At 42.5% G+C, this 25,676-nt stretch overlaps 1 protein-coding gene across 1 annotated transcript in view; it reads right to left on the reverse strand.

The window, feature by feature from the left end:
* KIAA1958 (KIAA1958 ortholog) overlaps window positions 1-25,676 on the reverse strand; it is a 61,606-nt gene that overhangs the window by 26,339 nt on the left and 9,591 nt on the right. The window lies entirely within an intron of this gene.

A 25,676-nucleotide genomic window follows, 5' to 3' on the forward strand; every position in this document is an offset into this window, starting at 1 on the left:
TGCTCCACCTCGGGCGCTCCAAAGCACACTTCTCAGTGTAGTGCCTGCTTCTGAGCAGTCTCTTTCCCCACTCTGCCTGTAAAATCTATCTTCATACCCAAGGGAAGAAATATCTCTGCAATACACAGCTAAAATACAATCAAATGGCTTTCTAAACAAGCAGCTTCACTGTTTGTGGCAGTGTAATTTGAAGCTTAAATCTCAACCAAAATGCAAATGCAACTGAAAAACTGGTGAATGTGTCTTTATACTTAACAGATGAAAATTAAGTAAAATCTCAGATATTAAGTTTTCTAAAATGCAAAACTTGCTTTACAAGCATCAAGTCAAACATTCCCCTGCACCTGATGGACCTTTATGACATTTTACTTCATTTGTGCATGTTTCTCAAATGTCTCAGATATCCCCTTTTCAACAGATTTCAAGGGCATTAAAATGAAGGCCTGAAAATTTATTTTCCCATATAAGGGAAAAACAAACAAGTTCACTCTTGGTTAGGGAATGCTGACACTCATCAGCTGTAAAAAAGCTTAACAGAAGCTTAAGGGACCTGCAAAGCTCACACTGTACCTACATGACCTTTCCTAACAGACTTTTGAGAGATTTTGAGGTTTTCATCATATTTTTCCCTGAGTGATCTTCCCAGGTATCTGATATCAAAATTCCATAATTTCAAAAGTAAGCTTCTGATAGTAAATAAGCATAAGGATAGAGTACTTCTGTGCTTGTTCCACCTGGATCCTGCTTGAAGGGCCTCAGGGCGCCTCAGGAGCTGGTGTCTCCCAAGGGCTGGGGGGCTCCTGGTGGCAGCAGGGACTGTCCCACCACCCCACGAGGGAGCAGGGCAGCTGGGGGCAGCAGGGCAGCCCCTACCCAGGGCATCGGGCACTGCCGTGGGGACGAGGCCTGGGCTGGGTAGTCACCCATGGGTCGGAATCAGGTCCGTGGCTGGGCAGGGACAAGGCCATGGCAGGGCTGGAGTCCAGCACCACTGCAGTGTTGCAGGGCATGGACTGATGGCCCTGACTGGGCTGAGACAAGGTCTGGGGTTTGACAGGGTGGAGGGAAGCCCTGGGGAGTCAAGGCAGGGTCATTAGGGCCTGTTGGTGCCCTCAGGGCCTGGACAAAGAGTTAAGATTTCAGTGGGAATGCCCAGTTTGGAAATTCATGTTGGCATCTAGTATCCGCTCAAAATCATCTGTTCCTGCGGGAAATTGTTCACAGATTGCTCACTGTTAGCAAAAATTTATTTTATTTTGATTTTGCTTATAATGTTTGCTCTGTATTCTACACACTTACAGTTTTGAGCTGTAGTCAATGCTCATTTTCCTATTATCCAGGCATTTTAACATCTAATTACTGCAATAAAAATCTTCTTTTACCATAATCAAATGAGATACAGTTAGTCAAACGTCTGTAGAGTCCTAGACTAATGATCACATCAAGACAGACTGCACAAAACCGTCTCACCGAACAGATCCCACTACTGGGATACTGGACCTCTTAGGATTCCATCTGTGAAGTGGGAAATTACTATCCTCTAGTGTAAAGATTCTCAAGGACTGTGGCTGAAATTGATCAAAATTGGTTGTAAAGCACCAGCTGGCTTACAGGTCCATACAACTTGCACAAGATGACCCTGGAAAGAGTCAGCACTTGAACAGATAGTTCCCAACATATAGCCCTCACCTGGAGTCTTAACTATTATCAGTACAAAACTGGACAGTTTCCCTTCTTTTGCACCATTGCCCTGTTTTTAAAAATTAAGATAATTTGAAATGTTGGAAAAGGTCAATAATATAAAAGATCGCATCATTCAAAATTCCACGTTTATTTGGCACAGGCTGGACTGAAAATGTTCTGAGTGACTGCTTTTCTAAAGTAATAAATTGTACATTTGTATTCCTTTGAGAATATCTGTGTTCCCTAGCTTGCCAGCTGTTACTTGCCAGAGTCACTTTTTCAAATAAGGTATCACATCTCAATACATTTTTAATTTGGTAAATATATATTTTAAATTATTCATGACTTAAGGAAACTTGTTCCATCAAAGTAATCAGGACATACCAAAGAAACTCTAAAATTGTCAGACTATACACAATGTCTGATCATCTCTCTTCATCTATACCTGTTGACAAAGTAACTCCACTAACTTTCTCAGCTGGTTACATGTAATTGGGAATTTCTGCTTGTCTCTGCAGGTCTCTCCCTAACCTTCTCCCTCCCATGCTTTGTGAACATGACATGCAACACTTGGGGTTCCCATTGTTCTCATCTCGTACAGTTTTCATAACTGAAACGCAGCATTCACACCAATATTACATCTCATTCTGTCCCCTGTCATCCTCTGCATGAGCATTTTTAGACACAAAATCAACTGCATTATGGCTCAAAAACACAACTACGCTGTGGCCAACTGCCTCTGGAGAATGCTTTCCCTAAAATCAACACAGTTACTTCTTGCCTACTCACTTCCTCTTTGAAGTCGCCTATCAGCTAGCTGCAGATAACCAGGTTTGCTCTGCACTGGTGGAGGTGAGGCGTCTGAGTTTCAATGGCTTTGCAGTCTGCATTTCCCCAGCCCTCCCTCTCTAGCTCTCCAGACAAGGGGCAGCCTGTGCTAACCAAAACCAGGCACAAAACAGAGAAGTACTGCCTGCCTTTCCCTCGGTGAGATAGCTATGGGGGTTTCACTGGCACCTGGACGCTATGTCTCCTTTGCAGGGTCAGGAATGGAGCCAGCGTGGCATTTCTAGATCTTTTGCAAACTTCTAGGTCTTTTTCAAATGTCTTTGAAATTGGCCAAGGGGCCTAAACATGACTGTGGAGGGAAGTCCTGGATAATGGATCAACAGGGAAAAACTGCATCACTAGGAAACCAGAGTAAAAATGGAGTAAGTTTCAAGCTGCTTCTTGTCATTTGCAGCGGCTCAAGGCAGGGTGTGTGTACAGAAAACAAGGGCTACAATAACTATCATAATTCCAGCTTCTTTTATTCCCCACATGATAAGTTTATCTAGTGTTACTAGCAGTGGTTCAGACCTCACATCATCTGAAATGCAAAACTCCTTGCAAGACTGGTGCCTTTATGCAGTACAATAAATGCAGTAAGGTGTCAGCCTTGCAAACCTTACTAGGTAGAGAAGAGTGTTTCCTTTTTAAAGATATAGCTTTTAAACACCTAAAATTTCTGTTTGATTGTTTATTTTAAACCTTTTAAAGACACACTGTCAGTCCTGAATGGGGTCAAAATCTCCAGGGCATCAGCTTTTCTGCCGACTGATATAGGCAAAGACCTGGACACACAACACACCCCACTACAGAAAAAAAACACCGAAAAAAAGGAAGGGACAACACCACGCCCACACAAAAGAGACAGCACAATCTGGAAAGTGAGCAGGGGAAAGGAGGGAGATGCTGACCACGGCTACAGTCATCAGCTACATTGGTGCAAAGCCACAGAAAAGCATGGAGCTACCCCATCATTACATGGCCAGGGATGCATTTTGGGAACACAGTAAAGCCCAGTTTGGCTGAAGAACGATTTCCCCACAGGGAAAAGAGGACAGGCCAGTTCTCAGAGCCTAGGTTGTTTGTGCAGGGCTAAAAATCCAAAACCACCAACTGTTTGGAAGCCGTGTGTGTTTGGTTCACAAATTGCAGCAGATGTTGACAACGCCACTTTTGCAAAGCAGACTCACCCTGGAGAAAACGTGGCTGATTGATAGATACATAGCAAATCCATCATTGACTGCCTGACTGGTCAGAAATCCTTCCATTTGGCAATAAAGAAACAATAAGCACCAAAGTAATCCTGAAGTTATAGGGGGACTGCAGAAAAATCCCTGTTTTTCCTGGTTCAATAAAACAAAACATCTTGACCTGAAAATCTGTTTTGAAAACTTCATAGAAGAAGAAAGGGGCTAGAGAATTATTCTGAGTTGTCACACAAGGACAAAAAGAACTGGCTTCCAGAAGAGGGAGCTTTTCTGCTCAATTAAGACAGTGTGTTGCTGGCTGCCAGTCTGCTGTTATTTGCTAAATCACATTTTAAAGATTATATAAGTCCTTCATTCAGACTAGCAAGACCCAGTAAGATGACTCATGCTTAAAACCCTGCTCACATGTGCACTCGGAAGTCATACAGTAGATGGCAAAAAGAAGCTATATCTTCAGTGTGAATAGCACCAGCATTTTAACTGCATTAGAGCTGGCCCAGACAATCTTCCCTAGCACTTTTCTGCAGTTCAGAGCCTAGCAATATCTAAGTCAGTGTGAAGCATCTCTAGGTTCTGGAAATTCAATACAGTTATCTAGACCCTAAATTAAGAATCAGATTTTATGGCTGGACATGTTTAGCTTTTACAACCCCATTTACAACATGCCACTATAGTGATGAATGTGTGCACAGTACATACTATGCCAGATAGTGTTATGGTTGCAACACCATTCCTTGAGGTGTGTAAGTACTTAAACTGGAACATCATTTGATTTTGCAACAGGAATACTTTCCTGTGTCTAGAACTAGGTTTTTGCCCTGAGAGATTTAACTGGTGGCCAATGAATGGTAACGAAAAATAATAACCTTTAAAATCCATCCTTTCTCTTTTAATGTGGAACCTGACTCAGCAAATTTCAAGGCAAAACACTTCCTGATTTTATGCATAGCAGGAGGAACAGGCCCTAAGTTATAACCCCTAGAAGAAGCACTGATGCCAGGCCAATCCCAGGACTAACAGCAGCTGGTAACTGCTGCCACCATGAACCCTTTCCTTTATCCCGCGCAGAGAAAAAGCTAGAACCATTTGGGAGCACAGACCGGGCTACCTCAACTCCTTCCCCTATGTGTGCATGAGGGTGTTCCCGCTGGTGTTTTGGGAGGCTTAGGACCTCATGGGAGGCTATTCTGGAAAAAAGGGGAAATCTGCAATGTGTTTCCCCTGAAAATGAGCCAGCAGAGATGAGGAGGCAGCGAAGGGGCTGAACACAAAGTGGGATGCAGCTCAGGTTAGTGGTGAGGGGCAGAGGTAGTGCCTTACTGTTCCTTCAGCAGCCTCCATGCACTGGAACATGCCTTTGGTGTCCCTACAGCTTGGGGAGGGCAGGAGGTACATATTGTTGTAAAGAAGACAAGAAACCTTACTGAAACCCTGTCCTGTCACAGACTCACAGGGAGTTAGTAATAGATTTCCTCCCCAGAGTAATGTTAGACAAGTCCACACGGACTAACGCAGAACAGCCTGTGCATCACAAGACTGCATGTTCAAAATCCTTTTACCACCATTACTTATTAGCATTTCAGGAACTTCTACTGATTTTCGTGCAAGGGAATAGTACATCCGTGGCTACATTAACCAACTCTTTGGATGTTATCCCAAGACCAGCACTACTGAGAATTGTCTTAAAGCCCCAAATTCTCAAGTCAGATTACAATGAAAAAATCACTTTTGTTAATAATAGGAAGTGTCTTTCTAATCTTACAGCTGCAGAAAAACTCTAAAACCTGAATCCCAAAACACTAAAAGGCAGATAAAAGGAAGTCCTCCTTTACTCATTTTAAATAGCAGGGATTTCAAACCAAAGTTACAATAGCTGAAATCTAATATTTAAGTGTTTTTAGGGAGTAGCAATGTTTCACCAGCTTCTACATTCAAAGGTCCCAGACCCTCATGTGTTGGGCTCTGCTTTTGGGCTCTGCTTTCTCATAGTAGGAAAAAAAGCTCAGAATGTTTTAAATGCCCTTTATTTCAGCCTCTGTTACCAGTCTGGACTAACTAGGCCCTTATTCCATCACCATCTGAGGGAGGAGAAAAGCACTGCTTTGTTTTGAAGAATCTTTGTTTTCATACTTACAAGTAAGGAAACCGAACTGCTAGCTAAAAGATTGAGAGTACTCTGAATTAAAGGTTTTGTTGCCATGGTGTAAATATCTACCTCATTCAAGATTTTAGCTAATGGTCAACATTAGGGCTTCTTTATTATTAGCATTTCTTAAGCCAAGTGCTTAATACTAATAAAGGACTGAAGTCAACGATAGCAGGAGTCCAAGCCTCTGTTTGTCAGAGAAGGCAGAGCAGTACCAATCTCCCCACGAGCTCCTGCTGCAGTCCTATTTCCCCCACTAGACATCTCTGCAGGGGCTGAAAAGTAAGGGGCTGAAGGAGACTCAGCAGGAACTGCTACGTCTCACAGATACTGCTCTCCAGATGCCAGAGATTTCACCCAGAATCATACCAGTGCTAATTACCTTCCCTCCACTTTCACCTACAAGGGGACTGCTACTAGCAGTGGAGTTAAAGCTCAGCCACTTTGCCCCAGTGCTTAGATTTCTTGGCTCATGTTGCGAAGGATGTCCCCAACTTGTCAAGGGACAGGGATGGACAAACAGTCACTCAAAACAGGCCAGCACACTGGAAGGGCTAGGAAAAAGCCACTGCATTTTCTCTAATTTTAGACTGCAGGAGTACAAAACTTCTGTGCCAGCTCAAATATTATTGCACATATACCTTCTGTTTAAAAGAAAGAGTATGAAGCAGGAAGAAGCAGAGAGGGAGGGAGAAAAGTCTACAGAAAACAGTTACAGTTTAGAGACTAGGAGTAAATCAACTAGTTGTACTGCTCTAGCACCAGGGGAAAGGGCAAGCCTTCATCTCTGATGTATACCACATGGTTGTCTTCAGTTAGGAAAACATGTTTTTAATTGAATGTTTCTCAAGGAAATAAAAAGGTATAAATTACAGAGGAAAGGTTCACAAATTAAGGGTAGATATGCAAGCAAACACAGAAGAATTCCCTCAGCTCTGTTCATTTGTCATTGTTTCCTTACCACTTTGTATACACCAGCTGGTGACTTAAGGGGAAAAACAACTTATCACCTTAACAAAATCACTGACTGCTTTCAAATTATGTGACCTTGTACTACTTGCTCATGTTTTTGGCAGCTCTGCAAGAAATGATAAAACTGATTTGGAAATAAATAGGGGTATATAGTGGGAAGAAAACAAAACCTGCATGCTAATTTCACCTCCACATTTCTAGCGCAACCTTGTGTGACTTCACTTTTGCACATCTCTGAGCCTGTGTGCTTATGTCTTGGCCTTACTGAAGTCAATGGGAGTTCTGCTATTAAATAAGCGGGCCGGGATTTCACCCACAATGAACCACAGTTATAGTTCCTATAACCAAAGAGCAGCACCAAGAACTCTATTCTGAGATTGGAGTGTAGGGTGAGGTAGGAAGAAAAAATGACAATGCATCCATCTTCCTAGGCAAACAGTGCTGTTCTCCATTCACAAAATCTCACGGTTGTCTGTCACACTCGTTTCGCGAGACCACAGCTCCTCCTCAGCTGATGGCTAGTCTTCAGGGAAGACACTCTTCTTGCCAAGTGTGGCATGCCTTCAGTTGCAGCTGTCAGCACAGCAAACAGAAGGCAGGGAAAACAGTTTGCTGGTGAAATTCTTTCAGTTGTCTGAGAAAGAAAAGGATTTGATTGGCACAAGGGTTGGGGGTTTGGTTGTCTTCTCACTTTGAAGACTACTATGGGGTTATGAGCCGCCCAAGAGCCTGCCTAATTCACAAAATTAAACGCTTCATCCATCAGCAACAGAACTAACTGAGGGACAGATTATGGGTTCGATTCTTAATCCAGATGCAATGCCACAAGCACCATTGCTGCTATTTTTGTAATTTTTCTAAGTACTGTTACACAGGATCAGCTACATGAGCCTTGTTGCTGCACAGCAAGGCTGAAGGGTCATACAAGGGCCAAAAGCAAGAGGACCAAATAAAAAGGGAGCAGCACAGGAAGCACAGTGAAATCCCTCTGAGCAAGATCTCATCAACTAAGACCCTCGCTTCTCATCTAGATGCCTACTTTTAAATTTAGGTTTCTTCAGGCTGCCCCATTCCTCATTCTGCCTCTCCCAGCTCACTACAGCTCTCTTGATATCTTCTTAGACATGTTGATTCCTCACTATGAGTCTTCTTCCAAGCCATTCCCTATGCTGGCACTTTGCAGTTTTGAGCTTGTGTTCTCAGGAGTACACGTCTGATTTTGTTACCTTGATTTGCAGTAAGTAGGATCATCAGTCAGTGGTAAGAAATGCACGGGACTGCTTTTGCATTATGAGGGGGGATTTTTCCTTCCAAGGCACAGATCAGCAAGGAAAGTGAGCTCTCTACAGTTTATGGATGCATCTGCAGAGCTGCTGAACACCTACAAAGCCAAGGAAGACCAAGCACTTGGCAGTGCTAGACTTGAGGTTTTTGATCTTGCATTTTCCTGCATATCCCAATAAAGACCATGCGCCATCATGCTGTTCCCAGATCTGCAGTGCTAAGGTAATTCCATAAAAAATGAATCCACAACACTGCTTATAATTCAGCCATGTGCAGCTAAACACAGCTAAGATTTTAAGATATTTTAAAGCACTAAGATCTCAAATTATTAACATAATATTACTGTAGGCCTGAATAACATAAACATAGACCACAGTGAAAATTCTGTTTGTTGTTTAATTTGGTATTTAGTGAGTGCAGCCCCAAAACTTTCTCTCATAGCCTCTAGAAACATAACGGATTTCCTTAACGCAGACATTTCTCACTGTAGTCTGCAGCAAAGACCTGAGAGAAGAGATGGACTCTGTATCCTGGCTTGACAGCTATGTTTCTTCAGGCTGACAAATAAAAGCAAATTATAGCACTAACAGTTGAAGAGGCTTGCAGACTATTATATGAACTGTCCTATGACTATCATGTGCCACTAGGTTAGTGGCACAGACCGAAATGAGACAAACTGCAGGGACCTAACATGGAAATAATTTCCCCCTCTACTTACACTCCATGAGCTGCATTCAGATTTGGTGTTTCACCTCACTCATATGCAATGCTACTCAGCATTTGTAGCTGCTTGTGTCACTGGTGAAATCTACCCTGCCTGTTTCGTCTCTATGCAGTCATTTTCGCTGCCTCAACACTTATGCTTCAAGTTCCACCCACAAAATGAATAGTCAGAATTTCATGTATAAACACCTCCTTACCAACTGGTATTGTTTTTGCTTATACATGTACCATTGAATAAACACAACTGCATGCGTAATGCACATATGTAGATTTATTCCTGGCTATAACTTAAATTCTAATCTGGAGAGCAAAAAGAAGTGACCTTTCCCATCTTGGTCATGTCTCCAAGCAGTTCTGAGCAGTCTGTTCCCACGCAGTAATTTTCAGTGCCCTTTTAAAAATGGCTGAATTTTGGTGGAGCAAAAACAAAACTGGTAGTTTCAAATGTCCGTGAACTGAACCCACGTACCAAGCCCTGCATTCTTGAAATGCCATAGCATCAGACTCCTCCCACAAGGAAGAAGAATCTAGCCATGCCTCACCTCTCTTTGAGCTGCTATCAAATTTACTTTTGCATTTTAGAATGCTGGCTGCTGCAAAGGCCAAGGATGACCAAATAAATATATATATATTTTTAGGAGAGCTTTGATATAAAGTAGCACTTTCAAAATAAAAATGTGCCAGGTGTACCAGCTCAAATCCTGCTTGTAAGAACTTAAATGCTCTATAATCCCACAAGGAACAACAATTCACTGTCTGTTCACTCCAGTGTTCCTACAATGGTTGAAAGTCCTGCAGAGGGGACGTGTAAAGAGAGGAAATATTTTCCCTCCTCCTCCTGCCACACTCATGGCCTTCTTTGCTGGCAACAGTGGAGAAGATGTAGCAAGAAGGAAGATCTGGGCAAAATCCATCCTGGATATAAGACCATAGAAAGCTGTGCAATTGCAACTCATTAATTAGGTCTCTATATTCTTTCATAGTTGTTATGTAATGTAACATAATGGATCTCATTTATACCTTCAAACCCAAGTTGTTCTTTTACTGAAGTGTGTTACTCTGAAGTCAAGCATGACTGTGAAGTCAAAATGAAGATTTCCAGCTCTGATATTTTTATCACAGCCTTGTTGCTCATTCCTTAAATATATAAGTAGCCTCTGCAGATGCAGGGCAGCCCTTAGATCACCTTCTTCACAGAAAGAAAGAGTAGGCAGTGAGCTCAGTGAGCTGCATGTGAGTTACAAACAGCTGTTGTGATATAGCCAAACTACCAATTGCCAAATCTGTTTAGGAGAACTTGATCAAAATCCCACTGAGGGCAAGACTCTATTGGCTTCAATAGTCATTGAACCAGGCCCAAATATCTATCTCATGAGTTGCTGAAGGAATAATGTGGCTGGTTGGTTGATCTTTGACCACTGTTCTTTGGGGAACAGGAACTGACTTAAGTGAGCTCCTATCCTCATATAATTCTTGTATAATTATATTTGATAGATGACATTTTTTTGGTTGACTCACATATTCTTTGATCCCTCTAGTAAGCCAGATCCTTTTGCTTCTAGTTCAAATTTTATCTGCCAAAATTTAATATAAGAAAGGGGGGGGGGGGGGGGGGAAGGACAACTGATTTACCATTCTCTGGCTACAGGAATACTTTGGTGAGGAATTTAGCATGAGTGGATAGCTTCACATACAGCAGTGCTTGCTCATGGGGCAAGATGGCCAGTTTTCCTCTAAAGCTCTTTCCAGAGCTTTGCAAGTCATGTGTGAAAATACAGGCTTTGCTCAGATGCCATTATAGAGATGTGTTTCAGCCCTGGCAAATAGACTTTCTGGAGAGAACAAAAAACATCTCATGTGCTGGTTCCAGGCTCAGATTTTCCCCGGGAACTTCCAGCCACTCATCAGAGCCCACAGCCAGCCCTGTGGCTCTCAGAGAGGGTTTGAAACATAGAAAAGGGGTAAGGTCCTCAGGAAACAGGATTAAAACCTCATGCTCTGTTTCTTTCAGTTCAGCATCTCTCATAAGTGATAGAAACACTCGTCTCTGCTTTTAACGATTTCAAGCTATGCTTTATACAGGAGCTGCTGTCATCACTCAGAGTGAGCTATAGTGGGATGACCACGGGAACATGATTTTCCTGAGCAAATGCAGCATGTTCCTGCTTTGCTTTTGTCAGCATTGGCCTTGCAATAAACAAACCAGGACTGCTGAGGTACATCTAGTACTTGATGCTGAGCCTCCAGGATAAAGGCAGCTCTGGGGAGGTGGAAATGTCAGTGCTGGGAACTTTGCATCTAACTGTGACCTGCATCATTAAACACCTCTCCTGAAACAATGTTTGGGTCAAGTCCCTGTATCAAAAGCTCTGTTGATAGGACTCTATCAACAGCAGCGTCTGGGTAAATATGGTGGAGACACCAATATATAGTCCTGTGGAATGCAATTGAATGGCTAGGCTCAGAGGAGTACTTGCAAAGGTGTCTGTATATTAGGATTTGTGAAAAGGGATAGGAAATTCTGCTGTAGCCTCAAGCCAATCTTAGCCATCTTTCATATTTTACTAGCTTTGTATTCAGCAAGGGACGTTTTTAAAGAACGAACACATTTTCTGGTAAATCATTTCTGAAAAGCATATTGACAATAACAACATAAGTGTTGAGTGTTTGAAAAAGCCTAGTTTTTTACTTAGCTAACAGGGGGCTTATGTATCATGGCTTGGTTCTTTTGTACTGTTTATTAAAATCTGTTCCAAAATTGCCTGTTTCTTCACACCATTTCTCAGGATGGTCTGAATACAAAACCACACTATTTCAGAGACACCAGTATTTGGCTCAGCTTGTGGTTAACAACTGTTTACTAACAGAGAAAAAGCACAACACATTTGGAAAATCTTTAAAATGTATGATTTCCTGAGTTTACAATGAAGTGTGTGTACCCTCTCTTATTTTAAAATTACAATAAGAGAGATTACACACACAGCCTGCAGGTAAGGTGCTTTCCCTGGTGCTTCATTTTCCTAGAACTTATATCAAGAGAAAGTCTGCACATAGTTTATAGAAAACAAAACAAGAGTACCATTGTTGACATACACACAAACTGTAAAGGCCAAACTCTCCTTTTTTCTTTGTGGAAAACTAACACTTTCGGTTCCTAGCCCAGACAATATGAACTATACCATGCTATTTCTCACGAGAAAATACAAGCATCTTTTGTCCATGAGAGATTGTACTGTTCCAGATTTGATTTGTACTTCTTACATGTAGGATTCCTCTCCCCTCAGGGCTGTTTAAATTAAGAAAAATTGAAATAGTGCAATGATGGCAATACTGAAAACACAATATTTGGCTTACGTGGCTAAACAGTGTCAGTGAAATCCCATTGTTACTTGTCTACACAAAACAGAGAGTTTTTTTCTGCACAGAATTAGAACCACAGAAACTCAACTTTTCTATGTGAGGATGAAATTGCACTTTATATCCTAGAATTTAAGGATTTGGGTTTTATCATTTTTTAACACAGAGGTGTTTTTGAACTTAACAAAGTGATTTTCCAGGGACTGAATTCTCAACAAGAATAACATTCTGAAAATGTCTTTATAGTGCACTCTTTGAAGTATCAATAATGATCCTTACCATTACACTACTACAAGGATCAGGCTGAGGTCCTGCCCTGCAGTTTTATTTCAAAATCCTTAGAAAAACACTTGAAGAAAGATTTTCAAGAAAGAACAGACTTTAAAAAATACAGAAAATATAAAGACAGAAGATTAATCTGTGAACAGGCTGGTATCCAACCATGCATAACAGATCATATGCAGTTGAGTCCCTAATAAAGTTCCTAGGCAAGACTTAAGTAGAGTAGAAAAATCAGCAATACGAAAGCTGCCCTAGAGATGAGCCAGTAAAAGCAAGGATTTGCATTCAAATGTAAGTCAGTCAGAAATATTGGGTAACATACTGTAGTCAACAGCCAGCGGGTAAAAAAATTGACAGAATATTATCAATGCTCCAGCCTACTATTTGCTAATTTTACTATTAACTCTGAAAACATTTCCAGCTTTGTGCATCTAACATAGTATAATTAATCAGCTTAAATTATCCTAAAATTTAAATCCAAGTTTAAAACTGGTTACGTCTTAATATTTCTCAGATGTGTTCCCTGAGAGGGCCCAAAAGCTCTCAGTCGAGTTTGCTGCCTCATGGTGCCGTATCTGCATAGAGATGTGGGATCAGCTGCAGCCTCACGGAGTGAGCAGCCTCCTCTGCGGAGGCTCCCAAAGGAGAAACCCGCGAACGGCCCCAATGCAGTGCCGAGACCTCTGACGCAGAGCCTTCCTAGGCCATTTTACACTGGATCTGGTTTGGAAAGCTTGCAGGTCTGAGTTCAGTGGGACTCAGTCAATAGCAGCTTAAATGCATGCACACTGAAAGGATCCCTTAGACCTTGGCTGGGTCAGTTAACCTAGGCATAATCAAAGGTATGGATGGGCAGTTAGTGGAATTTTCAGTAGTCTCTGGAGGCATGTAAACACCTACAAAATCTGACCCTAAGTACCTAAAAATCTGTCAAAGCTTTAGAAAGGCAAGTTTTAAAGTTTTGGCCAAAAGAGTTAAATTTGTGTTCTTATACAATTCTCTTTAACATCAGTGCAAGATTGGCATGTACAAAAAGATTTAGGGATGGTGTATTATCAAGAAACAGACAGAATGCCCAGAATATTTATGTATCTGTATTTGCATATAGATACACTGGTGGCTGGCACTCAAAGGAAGACTTTGGAATAAGATCTCTAGCATGGAAGACTCAAGAGTCTCAAGAGTCCTCACTTATTTCCTCTTGGAAATTCAAAAATCCAAAGGTAACTTTTGGATGACTGGAGTTCAGAACAACATGCTGCTTAAGATGCTGAATATTTGCCAGAGCAAACAAAAATAAGAATATATCCATTGTTCCTACGCAAATGGAAGGAGTGTGTACAAGAAAAAACATGAATACATATTTCTAGCATTACAATTTTTCATTAATGTATTCTCTTGTTATGATTCATTTGTACTGGATCTAGTGTATTAAATAGAAGAAGAAGTCCCTTCCACAATTACCTATTTCTACTCATATTGGTTATTTCATGATTAACCTCAGTGAGAGCTGTCTCTAGACAAAATGCATGCTAATAAAAACAGCTGAATAACTGTAATTGCAAGTAGGATAGTAATTTATTTCAAGATACATTCTTCTTCTGCCCATCAAAAATTAGACATGCTGCAATCACCAATATCCAAATAGGATGTTACCGTTTCAAAAGCATACCACTAACCTCCTTCAACAAATGCATGCAAATAAACTTTCTATTTTCTCCAAAGATAACAGAATAAAAACTTCAAAATAGAAATCTTTCCATCTGTGGTATTCCAGACTTTCTTTTCTCTTGCCAATTAAAAGACAGACAATAAACCAAAATATTTCTTAAAACGCGATAGGTTTCAAAGATACAGTAAGATTTTTTTACTGTATCCACTTCATTGTGCTTCTGACTAATTATTTCCTGGGACTGCATTTTTTCCAGGCTTTGAATAGAGTTAATACGAAATATATAGTCATCTCATCATAAAAAAATAAACCTTTATCCCATAAATATGAGCTGAAGTGTCATACACTAAAGTCATTCCATATCAATATCTAATTTCTTCTAACTCTCTACAGATATGAATAACCTATTAGCAATTAATTAGCAACACTGGAAAATATGTCAAGAACAAAAGAAGACCACAGTTCAGGTAAGACAGGGCTTTCAAGTACACATTATTACTGATTTTTACATGCTTTTTCAGCAAGGATATGCGCGAATTGGATACCCACACATCCAACTGTGTCACTGGTGTATTTACATTTGCAGGTAGCCAGTTCTCGCACACAACAGACATAACTTTTCATGCAAATTCAGCAAACATCTCGACGTATCTTTTGTTAATCTAACTTATTTGGAGAAATAACTCATAACCTAGAAGGACTATTTTGGAATTACACTGAGGAGTGGCATAGATTCCTATTTATAAATTAGAAACCAAATAAAAAAGAGAAATGAGAAAGAATGCACTGACACTAATACAGAGGCTAAGTGCATTGCGCTTCTCTGAATGGCTTTCTTGAATTTCTGCTGAGGTTTTTCCGAAAGCACTTCTTTGACTTCATCTCCTTAGCTCTCAGAAAGAGTTGCTCCAGTCAGAGCTGGTGATTATTTACTATTACATTCAGTCCAAAACAAAAAGTCTTCACTGTGTATTCTTGTATTAATGCCTTTCACCATTCTTTAGATGCCTGCAAGCATCACAAGAATAGCATGTCTGTGCATACTTCCCGAGAGCAGAGGGCTTGTCCATGGGACCGGGCAGGCTGACGCAGGCACGGTCTGCCCAGACCCACGCCTCCAGACCAGGGCTGTGTGATCCCAGCCAGCTGGGCCCTTCAGACGGTTGCGCACCGCGCTGCTCACCACTGCTGCTCGGCTCTGGGTTGGAGCTGGCTGGAGCCCAGCTGACTCAGAGCAGCTCTGGGGAGACTATTGGGACAGACCCACGATCAGCTCGCTTCCGACTGTCCCTTCTCCACATGCAAAGTCTCTAGCAAAATCCGCATGGCAAAAAATGTCAAAAAGCATTTAAATTAAATTGCTTAAATTGCACTTGGCAATTGTAAGGGGGGCATAAGGTGACAGCCAATGAGTACAGCTTTCTGTACACAGGACACGTGTTAGCAAATTTGGACAATGTGTTAGGCACCTGCACCTGCACATTATACATACCGATTCTGGGAATATGAAAGATGGAGAAAAACTGATCAACAGGTCAGGGATTGCAGCTGAACATGAACCTGATGTTATGGGGGCCTGGAAACCTGTGACTAGCAATGAGAATAAAGGGGAAGTAAATTACTGAGCTTCACTTCCAGATGCCAATGACTAGCAATGCTCACATCCCTCAGGGACATTCAATCACTGCTCAGGATGAGTTTCTGGTTGTTTCAACTGCAAATCTTTACCAGTAAGAGTATTAGCAGGAGGAGCAGAGCAAATTGCTAGCACCAAACTCAGAGGTGAGGCTATAAATACCTCTGCCTGGATAGCACTCATTCTGACCTTGCTAAGGCAAGATCTGCTTTCGCTCTGCTCCGAATTGCAACACCTGTATGCAATGCTGGAGCAACCTGAAAAGAAGCCAGAGGATCATGAGCTGAGACGCCAGCCCTCCATGCTCTCGCCAGAGGAGATATTTACAAATTCTGGCTTCACGACAGTTCCTCCCTGCCTTGCACCAGAACTAAACCTTGTGCTGAATTTCAATCCCATTTTGCACTGACACCATTTCACCTTTGCTCTGCATACATCTGAACAGCCACTCCCTCACGTGCAAGGCAGGAGAAAACAAGATCCACCAGATTTGAGGGATAGTCCCTGTCCTCCCTTTCCCCACTCCCACCTGCAAGTAAAAGGTGCGTCCTTGTACAGCAGAGAAGGGTGGGAGCTCAGTTTCAGTATTACCACTGAAACCACAGAACAGCTGCTAATGTCCCCACTTTGTTTAGTGTCCTACCCCTGCTGATCCTGCCAGTTCTGTCTAAGGTTTCAATAGCATACATCTACTGAGTTTCAAGGATCAGAGAGAGCTGGCACCTTCAGCAGGAGTCCCATTACATGTACAAAGTCAACAACAATGCCGCAGACCAGCCCGAGATAAAGCACTCCCCTTCACGGGGACTTGGCTAGTGTGCCAAATGGAAGGACACACTTTGCTTCTGTCCAGTGGAGGCACAACGTGCCCCTGTCCTTGCTCAGCAAAAGGCTGGAAAGAATTTGTGACCCAGACTTTGCTGTAGCTAAAGAAAGAGAAATGCTGCCACACCCAACAAGATGAACTTGCAGGATGCTTTCCAGGACAGAAATATATGTTCTGGCTTATGTGGCTTACATGGCCAGCAATTTAGACAAGTCAAACTCTGTGAAACCACTCTTTCAGATTAAATCATTTTACTAGAATGGAAATGTAAGCACTGAAATGCTACTTTTGATGAGGAAAAAATGCTATTGCTTCTGTAATTATGCCTGTTTGTAACCAAATTGCCGATAATAGTCAATGAAAATGGCACTGAAACAATGCACCCACAAGCTTTATGAAATGCAGAGGACATCTGAAAAGTTCAGGCATCTCAAATTATGTTTACATAGGCCAAGCTCCACTTTACTGGCTGAGAGGGGTATGAAAGTCTGTTGGGGGCACCTGTGGGTCTCCCTAGTGCTGAGTAAATTGAGAACATTTATGCACACTGGACATGAGCTGTCCCTCCTTACCAGTGCCTGCAGTACACACTCCTCCACCATTAGCACCAGCATTCCTGTTGCAAGAAGGACCATCTCCTCCATGCCTCTTCCTTGAGGGCCGGAGAAGATGGCCCAGCAAGGGCTGACACAAAGTGGTGACAAGTTCCCATTCACTACCATAGAAAATAACAGATCCCTGCGAATGGCAATATTGTTGTAAGAGTCAAGGGACTGCAAGAAACCCTCAGTCAGGCCACATGCCAGTTGGGCAGAATTAGCAGATTTTCTGCCCTTAGATTAACAGTTTATAAAGGCTAGCAGCAGCAGGAGAGAGAAAGTAATCACGCTGTTCCCTCTGCAGACTCTGCTTTCATCACTGCCCTCAATTTGAAACCTAAGGTATGGTTGTCTTCAGTTTGGCCTTCTGAGGTGCAGCCAGCTTTGCTTAAATCAGATTTTAATTCAAAACTAGATCAACATCGTACTATACTGGAGTCTAATCCTGCAGTCACTAAAGCAAGCAAAATACTTATGGATGTCAGGGGAAATTTAACCTGCTTAATATCTGCCAGATTGGAACAAACAAACCTAGAAATACTTCTAAAACAGATATGACCAAAAATAAAGCCATGTAGAGCATTTTAAAAGGCTTGTGTTTAGAATAGCTGTGCAGCGTAAGAATAAATCTGCCAGAGACAAAAAGGCAAGAAACTAAAAACTCTTGGCTGCACACTTTTAAAAGATGATAGATAGGGAAAGGACAATCAAAAGATTTCTCTCTCTGCAGCACAGCTGTGCAAATTAAACATTTCATAAGTAAGAGCACTGTGTTTGATAACTAGCCACGAAAAAAAAAAAGTTATACAAAGGTAAGGCTTCTGTTTGTTCACGTTTGGAGTCCAATTCAGTGGATGGAGTAAGAAGGGCAAAAAAAGTGCAGTATCTGGGACATACACATTTTCTGGCAGGCAGCACTGGTTCTGTGCCAGCAACAAAATGTGATACTTGAGCCAACCCTTTGAAGATACAAGAAATGCACAAGAAGCCCTCTCTTGCCCTCCTGTGCACAGAGACCGTTCAGGTCAGTGGCAAGGCTATTCCCCAAGGGCAGGGCATGAGATGGGTGCACCAGAGCATCCCGTCCTCTAGGACGGGGTCCCACACGAGCCACCCAGGTCTGTCTTCCCAGGGTGCAGCACCAAAGCTGCTCAGTCATCGTGCCACTGGCCAGCCAGCAGCTTGGCCTGCTGGGTGGAGACCAGGTCAAGCCCTCCCTGAGGCCAGATGGGAGAGAGACTTCTGCAGCCTCAAAAGAAATGGCTTGGCCCTAATTCAATCCTAATGTTATTAAGGAAAGCCTGGCAGCTGCTGGGAAGAGGTATAGGTACTCAGCTTCGTGGTTCTTCGAAGGTGAGTGCCACGTTGACAAACCTCTGTTAGGCAGGTAAAGCAGACCTCCTCATCTGGGTGGCTGAACACAAAGCAGAACAGGTGTTTATCACAAGAGTGTGGAGCAAATCTGAACCACAGCCACAGTTCGGCTGTGCAGCTTCCCGTCTTGGGCTCAGCCGGAATGATATCGCTCGGTACTTCCTGTTTTGTTGTTGTTCCGCGTATTTGTTAGTTTCATGTTTTAACAACAACCAGCTCACTTCTACTACCTATGAAATATTTTTTTAATGCACAGTGTCTGTGATACCAGCAGCTAACATTAGGAAAAGAATGACTTATGCAAAGAATGTCAGCAAAAAGCCATCAGAACAAAAAAATGGAAATATTTTAAGCAAACATCCATGAAGAACATAAATGGTGATGTTATTGCTGGAGTGAACTTACAGTGAAACAGAGTAAAACTGTCACTCACCCCTAACTAGTGCTTCTGTAGAAAGTTAAAGACCAATTTTAATAAGGACTACTAAGAAATTCAGTCTTTACTGTACTGTCTAACTCAAATACTCACTGCCAGGTTCAGGAAGGCTCACATAAACCCATAACTTCTCAAATGCTTCCTCAGAGCATCCTACTGCCCCCCAGAATGCTAGTCATCCTGTCATTAAGCATAAAGGCCTGGAGAAATAAACAAGATTCATATGCCAATGCATAGGGGCTAGTGGAAGCTAAGATGCAGGCTTCATGCCTGGCTCAAGCCCATGGCTTCAGCCACAGGTCCATCCCCCTCTTTTCTGAAGGGGAAAAAAGTCCCAGCAGTATTAGAGTTTGTTGGCTGTGGCGCATGCTGGAAACAGCCTTCACCCACCCCTAAGGGGGAGTGGAGCCACATGGCTGAGCCGGCTGTGGGTCCCCCCCCTCGGCAGGGAGAGTGGCAGGAGGGGCAGCAAGGCTCTGCCTTCGCTCTCGCCACTTCTGCTCCTACAAGGTTGCTCAGGAAGTCCTGAAGATCGGGACACTCTTGCACCACCCTTGCATCCAGCCCCCGCACCTTGACAGCAGGTGCTGCAGCCACGCATGTCGCAGCCAAGGAGGTCTCCACCAGGCCAAAGACGTAAACCAGACCCTCAGCAACGGTGCCGTGAACACGCTCACTTGATTTCCCTTGCACCTCCCCATTGCTGCCACGCTAAACTCTACGCTCACTGAGGTGAATATAAGCAAGACACACGTCACTAACACCATTGCCTGCACAACCGCAAAACCAGGGAAGAATTTTGGTCAGGGCACCAAAGCTGGGGCTGCACGCACTCTCCCCCTCACACAGCAGAGCAGAGCGGTGACAAACACTCTTGGGGAGTAGTGCGTGCACAGATGTCTTTAAGATTAAATTTACAGTGCCTGTGGAATTTCCCAAACCAAACTTACCACAGAAAATCAAGGATTACCCTTTATGGTAGTTTCTAGCCAACCTTTTCTGCTAACTGTGAGGAAAAAGCTGGCAAGTGGACAAGCCATGGGTTTCATTTACAGCAGCAAAAGTTGCTGAAAATCTGCTCTCCCCATCAGTCTGCATCCTCCCACTCCCAACCCACTCAGCCCCCAGCATGCACTGCAGAGACCTTTATGAACACAAAACAAAACAGAATAAAACACAATTATGTTAGAACAAACATTATGTCTTGCCCCAGGATATTCATGGTCAATTTGTCTGTCTGCCCAGGTTACTGTGTGTTCCCCAAGTGTAACGAGCAAATGCATCTCATGAGAAAGAGAAAAGAAACAATCTTTCCTTTTCTGACAGCAAAAAGCAGGCATATTCCTTTGCACAGACGTGTCTGGCAGCCTGCATGCTGCAGGTACAGTGGAACACAGGAGGTTCACACGTGTCACACACGGCGCTAAGAGCAACAGTTAGTGCTGGATAGCTCTTCCACTGCCCCTGCTTTTGTTTTGTTTTTTCTTTTTGCCACCTTGCTATAGTTCCTTTCTCCTCAAGGCATCACTAAGGTATCATCCCCCAAAAGACATTGAGGAATATGGTTCACTGCTCTCACCAGAAAAGCCTACCTTCTTCACCCTCTCTGTGGGCAAGGGGGACTCTGTGTCTCACTTCTACCCTCCTCCTAGCCCTTGCTGACATGAGAGCCAAGAAAGGAATATGCAAGAGCAGATTATCTCTAAACTGCCAGGACAGCTCATGATATTGTCCAGATGCAGCTTGGTTTGTAACTGATCATTTATAGCTCCCCTCCTTTATTCTTGTTATTGTACGTCTCCTCTGTGACACAGTTCAAGAGCATAAACTCAACAGGACTCAGTCTTGGCCCAACCTGCAGCAATGCCTGGAAGACAACCGTGGTGGCTCAGGTTCTCCTACAGATCTTAAACCTTTTTTCTTGAAAGCTTTCTCTCTCCATATGGAGAAGCGCAGATTTCATTGAGGCTGCAGCACTCCATACTCTTCAACAGAGCCATATGTTCATTGGAATGCATTTCTCATTATTTTTGCCCGAGTCTGTAACTGTTTGAGAGCAAGCCTCTCAAACATGCTGGTAGAGTCACTCCCTCTCAGAAGAAGTCAATTTCACATGACTTCAGAGATGATGAATGATCTAGCTCTCAGTGATGCAGATGGAAGAGCTACACATAATTCTCTGTTTTGTGCCTCTCTGGTCTGTTAGATTGCCAGACCTGCAGTTCCCATTTCTCAGGGACTGGCTCGTTATGGCTTTGTGCTTTGGTAACAAGTCTGATCATTATGGCGTGAACAGACTCTTTTCCTTGAATTATAAACCTGCCACTGCAAGGGCAAGCTGAAAAATCAGTCATATGATTAAGAAAAAAGCCTACAAAGCACAGGGCTTGTCTTTGCATTCAGCTTTGGAAAAGATGTTCAAAAACCTTTCCAATACATTTAGTAGGACTGTACAGCTTTAGTCCAATTCTGCGACTTCCTTCTTTCATCTGCTGGGCCTCAGCAGTGAATAGGTAAAAAGGAGACCACTTCAATGATTAGCCCCCTTGGGCCAGTGCTAGAGAACCTGAGTTCATCTCTCAGAGGGTGTTTCTCATCGTCAAATTAGTTAGGGGCTCCACTGTCTCTGATTTCACACTGAATGAAATGAGCTAAGCAACAAAGTCCTTTTTAGCCCAGGTCTTTCTGACTCAGTTTCTCCTTCTGTAAAACAGGAGTCACACTTCTATGCTGCAAAAGATAACATGCTGAGGACAGCCCACTTGGCCCTGGGACACAGCTGAATGGAGACTGGGTAGGGATCAAGGTAGACCATTGCTCACTGCACTGTTTTGAAGGTAATTGTAATCTCCTGCTTAGAGAATCTGATTTAAAACTTGTTTTTCCCTTGAGAGATTTATACCAAAGTACACTAAGTTCTTTCTTTAAGAAGCAGTCCTGAGTTATGTGGCTTTTGAGGTAAACTCTCTGGAGTCTGAGACTCTCATCTCGTGTACGAAGAGCAGAATCACATAACCACAAGGTTATCTAGTGCACCAGAGCGCCTCCACCATCACTTGCTTTCCTACACACATAATTGGAGACTCCCCTGCTGCTTTATTTACTGTTTTCTTTCTTCTCTCCTTTTTAAGTCCAGCTGGTCAGTGGCAACCCTTGTACAGAAAATTTGAACAGCACCACCCTGCCCTTGCCACATGCAGACACAGTATCTGATACCAGACAGTTGGTAGTAGTATCAGGTGTCTGCTGTACACTTATATCAGATACAATAAATAATACACAACTATTGCAAAATATCAATTTCATTCTGTTCTTAGTTACTTGAGACTGTACTGCATGCATTACCTTATCTCTAGCTGAATGCAACGCATCTGCCCAAACCCATCACTGAGGACTGAATTAAATTTCCTTGGCAGTAATATTATTATATATGCAGCATGTTTATCTAGTGCCGTCTTTTCTGTTTTCTATCTTAAGTGTCTTGAAAATGTAAAATCAATTCAATTTGCCGCCTACTCAGATACTTTCTACCAAACAATCTAATAGGTCAAACCATGTGAAAAAATGATAATGTTGTTTTGTTTTGTCAGTCCCCTGAAACCAACAAAAAACCTCAACAAAAACATTACAGTGTTTCTCAACTAGGATGTCATATTAGCAGAAATTTTACTTTGACATTCTTCTGAATTCCTTACAGTATAATTATAAATACAGGGAAAGTGATACACTTCTATTATTTTCGAGAAAGCATCTTGCACTGTTCTACAGAGAATAATTAAGGTAAAATAGCACAGCACTTGAACAAAGGTAACCAGATAGGATCACACTTGCACAACACTCATAAGGGAAAACTGCTAGCTCCTGATGGCTGTGAGAGTTCCTCAAAATAGTCAATTAATGCAGAGGAAAGGTGAATCAAGCAAATGGAAGTGATCCATATGACTCAATTTACTTGATCTTCAGTAAAGCTTTAACAAGATACCTGATACCATAGAGAGTAGGTTTTAATTCACATGAAAACTGTATGCAATGGGAGCACTGGACCTTCCCACCCTCTGAGAAGGACCTTGCCTAGTGGAGGATGCTGACATTAGTCATGGGGGCCTGGGTCCAACTCTCCTAGTGGCTGGTCAGCAGGAAGGAGGCTTTTACACCAAACAGCATTGCAGATCCAGGTGTAACCTGGTCCCCAAAAGCACAGTTACCCAGGACATCGGCTCTGGGCAAGAATTCAGGAAACTCTCACTGCACCCTGAAACCAGGCACTGTGCAGGACAGACCTAGTGAGAAGAGTGTCACAAGACAATAGCTCATATGACAAGACTTAGCATGGCAACAGAGGCTTTTTAATTTCAGTCTGAATGGGTATTCACATGGTGCTTCTCCTAGGAGATCTCTTCCTAACCTCAGGGAGGACTCCCCCACCACCACCCTGTGCCTGGGGCTAATAGAAAATCCACACAAAATCCAGAGGAAGGGCAGGTCCACCTATATGAAAGTGCCAATCTCCCTGAACAGCCAAGACTTCCCCGCTGCTTTCCTTCCCCAAAGCTACCAAAGACTGCATTAACTTTACAGGAAAATTTCTAAAGCACCACTGAGGGAGCCAGGTGTGTCCTTCAAGCCCTCCTCCTGACTTTCCAGCCAAGTCCCAAAACCCTGACAATGACTTCTATGAGGGCTGGGAAAAAACAGAGCATTTGAGCAAAGGCTCCTTGTTCCCTTTCTCACACAGGAGTCTCAGGAATCATGTACAGATGCTCCCACATCTCCTCTCTGAAAGGCATGGTGAAGTCTCTCCTGGTTAATGACCTGGAGGAGGCACAGGGATATGCACCAGTCATCCCAACTTCCTCTGAAAAGCTACAGTCTGCCAAAAAAAAAAAAAAAAAAAAAGACAAAAAAAGAACGGCAAACCCCATGGAGCATGTCAGTGAAGACCACTGTCCAACGAGCATCAGTGGCAGAAAAAAATCATTTGATCAAAAGGAGAGATTTAGTGTAATATTATAATCTACCTCTATGCCAGTGGGAACAAGAAAACCTTGCTTTCCACACTGCACAGTGTAGACAAGTGGTGAAATTCACAGGCGGAGGCAGCCAAAGAGAGACACAGAACAGCTGATGTCTAAATGTTTTCATTCAGACTTTCAGCTTTTTAACTGCACTATTATAGTAGTATTGCATTAATACTAATGAAGTAAAATACAGAGCAATTTGCCCAGCTCTTATCTTCTTAATAAGCATTTTCCTCACACCTGACATGAAGCTCACAGCCCTGGGCAGGGCACTGATATCAAGATGCAGCCATGAGGGGAACTGCTGGCATGAAGGAAATCATCACCTTTCACGGACAGAGCAATAGTGACTTCTGCTCCAGGAGAAGAGCAAATCATAGAGTTCAAAGGGCAAGTCCTGAGATTTTGTAATACTTCACATACACACATACTTGATTCACACCTTTTTATGCCATTAAAACTTACTGAAGTGGTCCCAAGAATTTACTTTCTCCGTCTTAATCTCCACAGTGTTATCCCATGTAAATACTTTTGCACCAGCTAAACGGCCTGTAAACTAAAGAGTTAATCAAACACAGCAGAATGGTTTAGTCAGTATCTAGGAGGTCAGCAGAGGGGAAGACAGTTTTAGATGCCTGACTGTAAACAGGTCACTCAGATTTACAGGGTTAACTATCCAACAGGAAAGTATTGAATGTCAACCAAAAAACAAAACAAAATTTACCATGGTTAATAGTGCATGTCTTTGCTATATGGCTCCAAGCTGCTATTTCTCCTTGACTCCTGACTAGGCTGAAACAAATTTTGGCCATCATTAGCAGACTGTACAAATGCATACAGCATATGCAGTACATTAAAGCAGATGCAGCATATTTAAGGGAGCTCAATTAAAGTGTGGAATGTTTCTCGCAAACAAAGGGCCCGGTGAATAACCACCCTCTGTATAAATTGTCTGACGCTATATCCAGTAATGCTCCACTATCACATGGAGCACTTCCAACACAGAACTTATTTGCAGTGCTCAGTATAATGTATTCACTCCCAGTCCAAAAGAAGCCGTAAAGCCAAATTTAACTTTTTAATATTTGTCTGTGCCAGACAGCTTTTTTTGTACATGTGAATGCATTACTAAGAAGGCCTGCTGTACTCTTCCACAGTGAGATGAGAGTCTCCATACTTCAGAATAGATTATCTGAACAGGCAAGAAAGCTAGCTGATGGGAAAACATATTCACAGATAATTCAGGAAAAATACAGGAAAAAATGCACTAAATTATCTGCTGAAATTTGCAAATATGAATTGACTAGTGCCTCTGTTTCTGGGAGGATCACTCACTTGTATTTTGCTGGATTGTGCCAGAATGCCCAGTGTGTTATAGAACTGAGCCTTTAGGTTTTTTAGGATAAGGAAGTAAATATAAGCAGAGTAAGGGGGAAAAAATCCACATACTGTGGATTTATTTATGTGTTGCATACATAGCTTTCTGGCTTTCTTTATTCACAGCCCCCTAATAAATTCTATCCCTAGAAATCAAGACAAAGTTGTAAAGCCCAAACATTGGGCCCGGTTCTTGCCAACCAAAAAATCTTCATCGGTTATCAATATTTCAAACAAATCACACTTCCCATTCAA

This window comes from Apteryx mantelli, chromosome Z, assembly GCF_036417845.1.
Source record: "Apteryx mantelli isolate bAptMan1 chromosome Z, bAptMan1.hap1, whole genome shotgun sequence".
NCBI classification, from domain to species: domain Eukaryota; kingdom Metazoa; phylum Chordata; class Aves; order Apterygiformes; family Apterygidae; genus Apteryx; species Apteryx mantelli.